The sequence below is a fragment of the Bison bison genome, unplaced genomic scaffold (genome assembly GCF_000754665.1).
Source record: "Bison bison bison isolate TAMUID 2011002044 unplaced genomic scaffold, Bison_UMD1.0 scf7180017864464, whole genome shotgun sequence".
Classification (NCBI taxonomy): Eukaryota; Metazoa; Chordata; class Mammalia; order Artiodactyla; family Bovidae; genus Bison; species Bison bison.
In genome coordinates, this window is record NW_011495025.1 from 7,378,337 (window position 1) to 7,388,841 (window position 10,505).

Consider the following 10,505-nt stretch of genomic DNA (forward strand, 5'->3'; position numbering starts at 1 on the left):
TGTATATAAGTTAAATAAGCAGGGTGACAATATACAGCCTTGACGTACTCCTTTTCCTATTTGGAACCAGTCTGTTGTTCCATGTCCAGTTCTAACTGTTGCTTCCTGACCTGCATACAGGTTTCTCAAGAGGCAGGTCAGGTGGTCTGGTATTCCCATCTCTTTCAGAATTTTCCACAGTTTATTGTGATCCACACAGTCAATGGCTTTGGCATAGTCAATAAAGCAGAAATAAATGTTTTTCTGGAACTCTTCCTTTTTCGACGATCCATCGGATGTTGGAAATTTGATCTCTGGTTCCTCTGCCTTTTCTAAAACCAGCTTGAACATCTGGAAGTTCACGGTTCACATATTGCTGAAGCCTGGCTTGGAGAATTTTGAGCATTACTTTACTAGTGTGTGCTGCTGCTGCTGCTAAGGCGCTTCAGTTGTGTCCAACTCTGTGAGACCCCATAGACGGCAGCCCACTAGGCTTCTCTATCCCTCGGTTTCTCCAGGCAAGAATACTGGAGTGGGTTGCCATTTCCTCCTCCAATGCATGAAAGTAAAAAGTGAAAGTGAAGTTGCTCAGTTGTACCCGACTCTTAGAGACCCCATGGACTGCAGTCTACCAGGCTCCTCCATCCATGGGATTTTCCAGGCAAGAGTACTGGGGTGGGGTGCCATTGCCTTCTCCTACTAGCATGTGAGATGAGTGCAATTTGTCTGGTAGTTTGAGCATTCTTTGACATTGCCTTTCTTTGGGACTGGAATGAAAACTGACCTTTTCCAGTCCTGTGCCCACTGCTGAGGTTTCCAAATTTGCTGGCATATTGAGTGCACCACTTTCACAACATCATCTTTCAGGATTTGAAATAGCTCAACTGGAATTCCATCACCTCCACTAGCTTTGTTCGTAGTGATGCTTTCTAAGGCCCACTTGACTTCACATTCCAGGATGTCTGGCTCTAGGTGAGTGATCACACCATCGTGATTATCTGGGTCATGAAGATGTTTTTCGTACAGTTGTTCTGTGTATTCTTGTCACCTCTTCTTAATATCTTCTGCTTCTGTTAGGTCCATACCATTTCTGTCCTTTATTGAGCCCATCTTCCATGAAATGTTCCCTGGGTATCTCTAATTTTCTTGAAGAGATCTCTAGTCTTTCCCATTCTGTTTTTTTCCTCTATTTCTTTGCATTGATCACGGAAGAAAGCTTTCTTATTTCTCCTTGCTATTCTTTGGAACTCTGCATTCAGATGCTTAAGTCTTTTCTTTTTTCCTTTGCTTTTCGCTTCTCTTCTTTTCACAGCTATTTGTAAGGCCTCCTCAGACAGCCATTTGCTTTTTTGCATTTCTTTTCCATGGGGATGGTCTTGATCCCTGTCTCCTGTACAATGTCACGAACCTCCGTCCATAGTTCATCAGGCACTCTATCTATTGCATCTAGTCCCTTAAATCTATTTCTCACTTCCACTGTATAATCATAAGGGGTTTGATTTAGGTCATACCTGAATGGTCTAGTGGTTGTAGAAGGGGCTTAATCTTTCCACAATAGACTATAATGTGCCATCTCAGTATAGATATATAAAAGAGTTGCCTGTTCTTTCTCTTATCCCTCTTCTGCATGTCCTTCTTTAAGACTCAGCTCATGTGTCACCGCCCCTAGAAATCTTACTCCTTCAGGCACAATTTTCCCTCTGGGAACATTGTATTATAATGATGTGTCTTCATGTCTATCTTCGTGACTCAATGTAAGTCTGTAAAGATGTTAACTTTTTTGGTTTACTATTTCATCTCCAGTGACAAGAAAGTGTCTGACCTATAGAAAGTGTTTAATATACTCAGTGACTAAATTAGTCATACCTTAAAGTATCTGCTTTGGTAACTGCGACTCTTTGAACTTTGACTTTGAAAGGAGCATTCCAACCACAAGATGAAAGATCCATGGTATGTTAAGATCTTCCCATTATTTCTGGAATATATCTTGAGCCCAGCAGTGGAATGCAGCTCAGTTTAGTTTAAAGAGCTCTGCAAGTTGTATGATAGAAACCAACACAACATTGTAAAGTAATTATCCTTCAATTAAAAAAAAAAGAGCTCCTCAAAAAGTTTAAACAACTGTTCCAAAAGAGACAAATAAAAGTAATTCTAACATACTGTGTGCAGTGGTGACATTGCTTCTGGCTATTTCTCTGTTATCTTGAGATAGTTGAAAGTGAAAGTGAAAATGAAAGTCCCTTACTTGTGTCTGACTCTTTGCGACCCCATGGACTATAAAGTCCATTGAATTCTCCAGGCCAGAATATTGGAGTGAGTAGCCTTTCACTTCTCCAGGGAATCTTCCCTACCCATGGATGGAACCCAGGTATCCTGCATTGCAGGCAGATTCTTTACCAGCTGAGTCACCAGGGAAGCCCTGAGATAGTTGAATGAGTAACAAATCAAATGACATATTTATATAGTGCTTTGTGAAGCAATTATACAGTGCTCATAAGACACTGTGAGGTAGCTATAGATTTTTATTCCCATTTTAGTGATGTAAAACATTAAGGTCAGAGGTGGTAAATGACTTGCCTAAGTCACACAATCCAGTGCTTTCTTCATTCCACTTTAGCTCCAAAGAGATGCCATCTCATTATCTATCTGAGCAGAGCCACCATATTGCTCCTGTGGTGAATAATAAGAACTAACAGTGACCAAGTTGCTATTTTGTGTCAGATGTTGTGTTAAGCACTGTGCATTGATTTACTTAAGACTCATAAAATGTATTATTACTATTCCCATTTCATGGATGTGGAAACCAAGGCGTATAGATTAACTCCACAGACTCACATAGCTGCTAAATAGCAGTGCTGGGTTTAGATTTCAAGCAGTCAGAGAATACATCCTTAACCATTAATATACTGTTTTACAGTAATGCAGGTTCTTAAATTAGACCACCAAGGCCAAAATAATGGCTGTGACTCTTGTTAACTGGGTATCTTTGGCCAAGAAACATAGTCTCTCCAAGTGTCAGTTTCCTGATTTATAAAATGAGATGAAAAATAAAGATAGGAATAAACAAAATATTCCACAGTGCCTGGTACATAGTAACTGTTCCACACATGTTAGTTGTTATTTTAGTAGTAGTAGATAACAGAATATCTATCCCTGGATGACTTGATGGTAGGCAGTCATAGGAAGTCATTACTAGAACTTTGTAATGAAGTCCGCTTAACTGATCAAAAAAGTTATGAAATTTACTCAAAAGAGAAGTGACACCCAGGCTATGAAAACCCAGTCATAGCTTAACCAGTAGGATGCCAGAGTATGAGGATGGAAGAGCAAAAGTCATCAAGGAAAGACCAATCAAAAAGTTTTGAGATACAACATTTGTGTATATGGATCCAATACTATTTCCAAGGGGAAAGAATGACCTTGCCTGGCTTTACTCCTATCTGATTGCTTGGAGGGTATATCAATTCAAGATTAAATATGATTGTATAAAATAGGAATCTGACTCCTATGGATTAACCTGATAGAGGATCTATTTTTCTCTCAAGTTCAGTTCAGTTCAGTCAGTCAATCGTGTCTGACTCTTTGCGACCCCATGGACTGCAGCACACCAGGCTTCCCTGTCTGTCACAAACTCCCAGAGCTTGCTCAAACTCATGTCCATAGAGTTGGTGATGCCATCCAACCACCTCATCCTCTGTCATCCCCTTCTCCTCCTGCCTTCAATCTTTCCCAGCATCAGGGTCTTTTCCAGTGAGTCAGTTCTTCACATCAGGTGGCCAAAGTATTGGAGTTTCAACATTAGTCCTTCCAATGAATATTCAGGAATGATTTCCTTTAGGATGGACTGGTTGGATCTCCTTACAGGCCAAGGGACTCTCAAGAGTCTTTTCCAACACCACAGTTCAAAAACATCAGTTTTTCGGTGCTCAGCTTTCTTTATAGTCCAACGCTCACATCCATACATGACTACTAGAAAAACCATAGCTTTGACTAGATGGACTTTTGTTGGCAAAGTAGTGTCTCTGCTTTTTAATATGCTGTCTAGGTTGATCATAGCTTTTCTTCCATAGCTTTTCTCTCATGTTGTTTGTTAATAGATCATCTTGGGCTGCTACCACCAGAGACCCTTCTTAAGAGATCACCCAGAAGCAGTTGTGTCCTTGACCAGAGGTCACAGCTCCTCTAAAATTGTCCTTTGTGCAAGCTCATTTTTTGGATGCTAGTGATCTCTCTCTCTTGTATGTAGGATTATTGGGTTGCAACAACCCCAAGATCATGCCCTTTTCCTACATCATGTCCACACATTTGTAAATAGTGCTTTTTTTAAATCCTCTTTAAATCATCCTAATTTCCATGTATGCCATTAGCTTCCTGAAGGAAACTGACGAGAATAATCATCAGTGTCTGCTCCTCACTTCCCAGGACATATTACTGTGGTAGGAAGGAGTGCATTAAAGTGTTATGATGAATCCCATCATTTATTTAGCCAACCAGTATTTATTGAGCATCAGTGTACCAAAACAAGATGCTAGATAAAAATTGAATTCCTTGTCCTCAGGTAACTCACAGTTTACATCACCCGACTCACTCCCCTTGCTTAGTCTCCAGGCTTGTCAAGTCACCTCTAAATTGTATTTTGGCTTTCTGTGCAGCATTCCCTCAGGGGTCAAATTCACTTTTCAAACTATTTCAAGATCCAGTTGACTAACAGTGCTATTGTTAGTGAAAATGAAGACATATAGAATAATACCAGATAACATGGATGTTGGAATCAGAGAGATGAGCATTCAAAACTCATCAGATGTCTAACTTTGGACAAGTTATATAATCTCCATGAACCTAAGTCGTTTTTCTCATGTATGGGGCTAAAGTACATTCATGTCTTCTGACTGCTGTAAAGGCAGAAGGAGATCATGTCCACAAAGCTCTTAGCTCAGTGTCTTGTTCAATAAAGAAATGGCAACTATTCTAGTTTATACATTACTTTCTTGTATGTTTGGTATAAGCTATTTTTAAATGAATGGCTATTTCTTGAGAGGATGATTGTTGAGTTTCTTACATGCAAAACTTAGGAACAAATTCTAGTCTGTGGTGACTTCACCCAGAAAATACTACCAAGGAAGGCTCTCTCTGGGCAGCCTGAAAGTTAGTCTCAATCCACTGCTTTGCTTAAGGATGTGATCCACATTGACAAAACAGTCCCAGTCCTTGAGAGTCTAGAGTCTGGAGACTAGGTCAGGTGCTCTGGTGAGTTTCAGCAGGTAAGAAGTAGAATATCCAGGTTGGCAGAAGCAGACAGAAAGTCTAGGGTTAGACAGGCTACAGGCAGGGAGCTATTTGAGTTCAGGTGAGGCAGGAAATGAGGAGATGAGCTGTATCAGAGCAAGGGAACTCAAAAGCTTAGGAAAAATGTAGCTGGGCAGAGGACACCAAAGTGGAATCCTAACTATCTGCTCTCTTTTATATTTCCTGTGCTGGCATAGGCAGACATGTTTAAAGATATGTGATTTTTAGCCAGAGGAGTGGAATTGAGAAGGTATGGTTAGAGTCTGATTGAAGAAGGGAGAGATGGTTTGGGAATTCCAAAATTTCTCCCAGTAAGACCTTGATTGGTTAAGACTCTGTTTTGAAAGAATCCAGAAAGAGTTCTTCCTGTTTGGCTATTGAATTCATGTAATAACAAAGCTGAAAATAATTCTAAGAGTTTCTCATTATTAAGCATCAGAATAAATAGCATTATACTACTACTCTCTTATGTGGTTCTGATTATACCTTGTTTTTAACTTAATAATACCTTATGATTCCATAGCACATAACAGTTTCAAAATATTTTTACTTAGATTATCTAATTTAATGCTTATAGTAACAATGTAAGGTAGTTATTATTATCTGTTGTTACTGTTCTATTATAGATTCAGCTCAGTTTAATTCCACTGTACACTTATTGAGCACCTATTGTGTGCCTAGCATTCTGCTAGGTGTTGGGGGATAATGTCCTTCATACTTAAGTGAAGAGTACACAGATGAGAACAAGCAAAACTTATTTATTCAGAGCTCGCTATAGGGAAGGAGTCAGCACCATTGCTTGCATTTGGCAGAATTAAAAGGCAAGCAGAGGAGTGGGGAAGTTTTATAGTGAAACAGAGGAAGGTTTCATCTGTGCCCTGATTGGAGGCTCCTGTCATGAGGAGGCTGGAGGTGAGCTGTTTACATGCAGGGCAACCTAAATTATTGATTGGTGGAGCATAATCGGCTTATTCTGATTGGTCCTAAGTTGAAAGCTGGGCCAAAACTTAGGGAAGCTGTCAGTTATTGATCAAATGCTAATTGTTGTGGGCAGATTGCTACAGAGGTTGTGGTTTAATTTCTGGAACTGGTTGTTGTGGAACTTGTCATTCAGTATACTATCTATCGGTGGTCTGTTTGTATACTTTCTCTCAGGTGATGAGCACTTAACAACATGAGAGTATGAATTTTAGAGTCAGAGAGATAAACATTCAAATAAATCTCCTGGTGTGTAATCTGGAGCAAATTACACCATCTCTGTGGACCTGAGTAGCCTTATCTGAGGCTACTTATCTTTTGGAGGTGATGAAGAAACTGGGGTAACCAGATCTTTAACCAGCTGTCCTGGAGTCATGAAAAGTGGGGTGAAGAACTTGAGTTTAATCCGGGTTTTTCAACTCTCTTCAGTGCTCTTTCTGGTCATGACTTTCAGAGTTTATCATTGACTTTAGGAAAGGGGTGAGCATAGATCTTTCTTTTAATATAGTAGCAATGCACTTCTGAGCAAGAGTAAATATTTCCTCTTGCATCTTTTATCTGTGTAGCTATAGATGGTAATCAGTGAACACCTTCTCTATTTGCACTAAAAGTTTCACAAGAGAAGCATGGTACACAGCTGTAGAGTCCAGAATCAGGGATCCACCAGTCCCAGGTTTCCATTTGGGGCTACTGTTTTCTGTTTTCCTGGGGATTATCACCTTTATATGCTAACCTCCCAGACAGACTCTCATTTCCTCTTTGATTTTAATGTCTGCTTCCCATCTTATTCCTTACGCCTGCTCCCTCAGCCATCCTTGGAAAGTTTGTGCTGGCCACTCTTCCAGTTATGGTTTCACAGTTTCTATCATCTTTCTTTTTTCATTATGCAAAAGTTACTAGGCAATGACTAGGTGCTGGGGATGTTCTAGGTATGGGGAATACGGGGCAGGGGGAAGATGATAGTAAAAGTTCCTGCCCTTATAGTGCTAGCACTCTAGTAGGAAGCAGACAAGACACATATAAGAAAACAAATAAATATGTCAGATAGTGATAAGTTCTAAAGCAGATCAAAGGAGGTAGAGTATGGTGTGTGTGCACGTAATAGCTGCACCTGCTTAGATAAGATGGTCAAAGAAGATCTCTCTAAGGAGGTACTTTCAAGCCGAAGCTAGAATGGAGAGAGGGCGTGAGCTTTGGAGGGATATCATTCCTGATAGGGAGAATAGCAAGTGCAATATCCTGGAGGCATTTGTACAAGAAGTCCTGTCATTCCAGACTGGGGTTAGTGAAGAAACTTGTGCAGCTGTAGTTTAATAACTAAAATTTTAACTGGAGAAAGAAATGTTAGTAAAACCAGATTTATTTGCTAATTCCATTGGTTAAAGGAAGCATACAAAACTGATGCCCATTATCTTGTTTAGTAATAAGACTGTGGCATTGCAGCCCATTGCTGTTTCTTTCTGTCAAGGGTATCATGATGTGTTTTTGCCTTCACACGCTTGATATCTTTTATTTTTGTTTTATTGTACTGTGATTTTCTGTCTAATCCTTGGCCTTGCCTTGAACTTGCCTAATGTTCGTGTACTTGCAGTTATATATTCAATAGAGAAAGAGTGGGGGGCACAGGGAGGAACATAACATGAGTGTGGCACATGTGAGAGACACTGTTGGATTGCTTGCCCACCGCTACTTTTTCCTTCTCTTTCTAGTAGCACTATCCTCCTAATTCACCCAAGAAATGTGCTTTACTCTACATTAACTATGGGGTTTGAATAAAAGCTGCCATCTTTTTATGGAAATTCCCCGCCCCCACCCTCCCCCTCAATTTCCCTGTGCTACATTGACTTTTCAGCACAGGTGATGATCCCAGGATGGACAGTTGAGGTGAGCCAAAGGACAATTTTCATAGTTTTTTTTTTGGGTGGGGGCTAGAGTTTGGGAAAAGGATTTATATCCTGTTGGATGTCAAAAACCTACAGATGAGTGGGGGGTTGGTGCTGAGATCTATCGGTAGCTATGTTCTTTGATTTGTAGTGGTTCCTTGTGAGAGAGAATGAAGTAGACACATCAACACAATAGCAAAGATGAGTGAGTGTGGTGGCCGTTTTATCTCTGATTCCACTCCAGGTTCTCTCTCCTGGCTGAATGCTAATTCTTCTCTTAGTTATCTGAAACTTCAAATACATTTCTCTTTTAAATTTAAGCAGGTTTGAGTTGTTACTTTCAATGGAAAGAGTTGTGACAAATGCAAAATACATTAAAAAATATACCATGTTGACCTTGGATGCATTATACTTTACATAAAACATTGTGGTTATAAGTGATCTTATAAATACTGATATGATTCTCAGAGTCAAGTAGAGCAGTGCTTCTCAAACTTGAAAGTCCACACAACTCACCAGGAAGTCTGGTGAAAATGTGGATTCTGATCTGGTAGGTCAGAGTATGTGTGGGGAGTCTGCCTTTCCAGTAGCTCTTAGGGGATGCTGCAGGTTTGAAGACCACAACTGGGGAAGCATGAGACTAGATAGCATATGTAAAGCATCCAGCACATCAAGTTGGTGGTCACAGATGTCAGCTGTTAAATACATACATACCTATTGAGTTGAGTGAAAACTTTCGGATCCACATTGGTCTACTGAGGTAGGGAACTTAAATGATGCTGAAAATTGGGAAAGCAGTTTAATTCAAGGCATTATGAGATTTACTTACCAGAAAAACACACTCTTATTTTTTTAAGATTTGAAAATGTGAGTAACACATTTAAAAAATCCTCTGACTGAGACCAGTCTTTTAAACAGATTCCTTGGTAGAGTGGAAAGTATGATTTTTCCTGAAGCCATACATCCTGGGGCTGGAAGTATATTTTGTTCCTTTCCAATTTTGTATACCGAGAAATTCCTAGATCTTTCATTCCTGTGTAGTGGGTGATTCTATGTTCAAATGTGCAAATGAGAAAATTTCTGTTTCTCTAATAACTGAACTAAGTATATCTTTTCAGCTTCTCTCTTTCCCCTTAGAGCAGAAAATTCAGTCTTACCAAATCTTGGTAAACTCAAGCACATTTCCCTTAGCCTCTTCAGATAAAATCTACTTAGTTCAAGATTTCTCCACCTTATTTACTTTCCTGTTTTCTTCAGGGATGTCTCAGTTCTTGCAGGCTCATTTGTGGTCCAGATGTTGGTGGGAGGCAGCCTTTACTCCTCATCCTTCGTCTTTCTCATTTATGTATTTGATCTGACTCTCCTGTATTTATATGTTTGTTCCTTGTCAGTCTCTTTCTAGGCCTTACTGCTAAGTCGCTTCAGTTGTGTCTGACTGTGCAACCCCATAGACGGCAGCCCACCAGACTCCCCCGTCCCTGGAATTCTCCAGGTAAGAACTCTGGAGTGGGTTGCCATTTCCTTCTCCAATGCATGAAAGTGAAAAGTCAAAGAGAAGTCGCTCAGTCGTGTCCGACTCTTAGTGACACCATGGACTGCAGCCCACCAGGCTCCTCCATCCATGGGATTTTCCAGGCAAGAGTACTGGAGTGGGGTGCCATTGCCTTCTCCAATATATGCAAGTGAAAAGTGAAAGTGAAGTCGCTCAGTTGTGTCCGACTCCTAGCAACCCCATGGACTGCAGCCTACCAGGCTCCTCCATCCATGGGATTTTCTATCAGATCAGATCAGTCGCTTGGTCATGTCCAACTCTTTGTGACCCCATGAATCGCAGCACACCAGACCTCCCTGTCCATCACCAACTCCCGGAGTTCACTCAGACTCACATCCATTGAGTCAGTGATGCCATCCAGCCATCTCATCCTCTGTCCTCCCCTTCTCCTCCTGCCCCTAATCCCTCCCAGAGTCAGAGTCTTTTCCAATGAGTCAACTCTTTGCATGAGGTGGCCAAAGTACTGGAGTTTCAGCTGTAGCATCATTCCTTCCAAAGAACACCCAGGGCTGATCTCCTTCAGAATGGACTGGTTGAATCTCCTTGCAGTCCAAGGGACTCTCTAGAGTCTTCTCCAACACCACAGTTCAAAAGCATCAATTCTTCGGTGCTCAGCCTTCTTCGGAGTCCAACTCTCACATCCATACATGACCACAGGAAAAACCATAGCCTTGACTAGATGAGCCTTTGTTGGCAAAGTAATGTCTCTGCTTTTGAATATGCTATCTAGGTTGGTCATAACCTTCCTTCCAAGGAGTAAGCGTCTTTTAATTTCATGGCTGCAGTCACCATCTGCAGTGATTTTGGAGCCCAGAAAAATAAAGTCT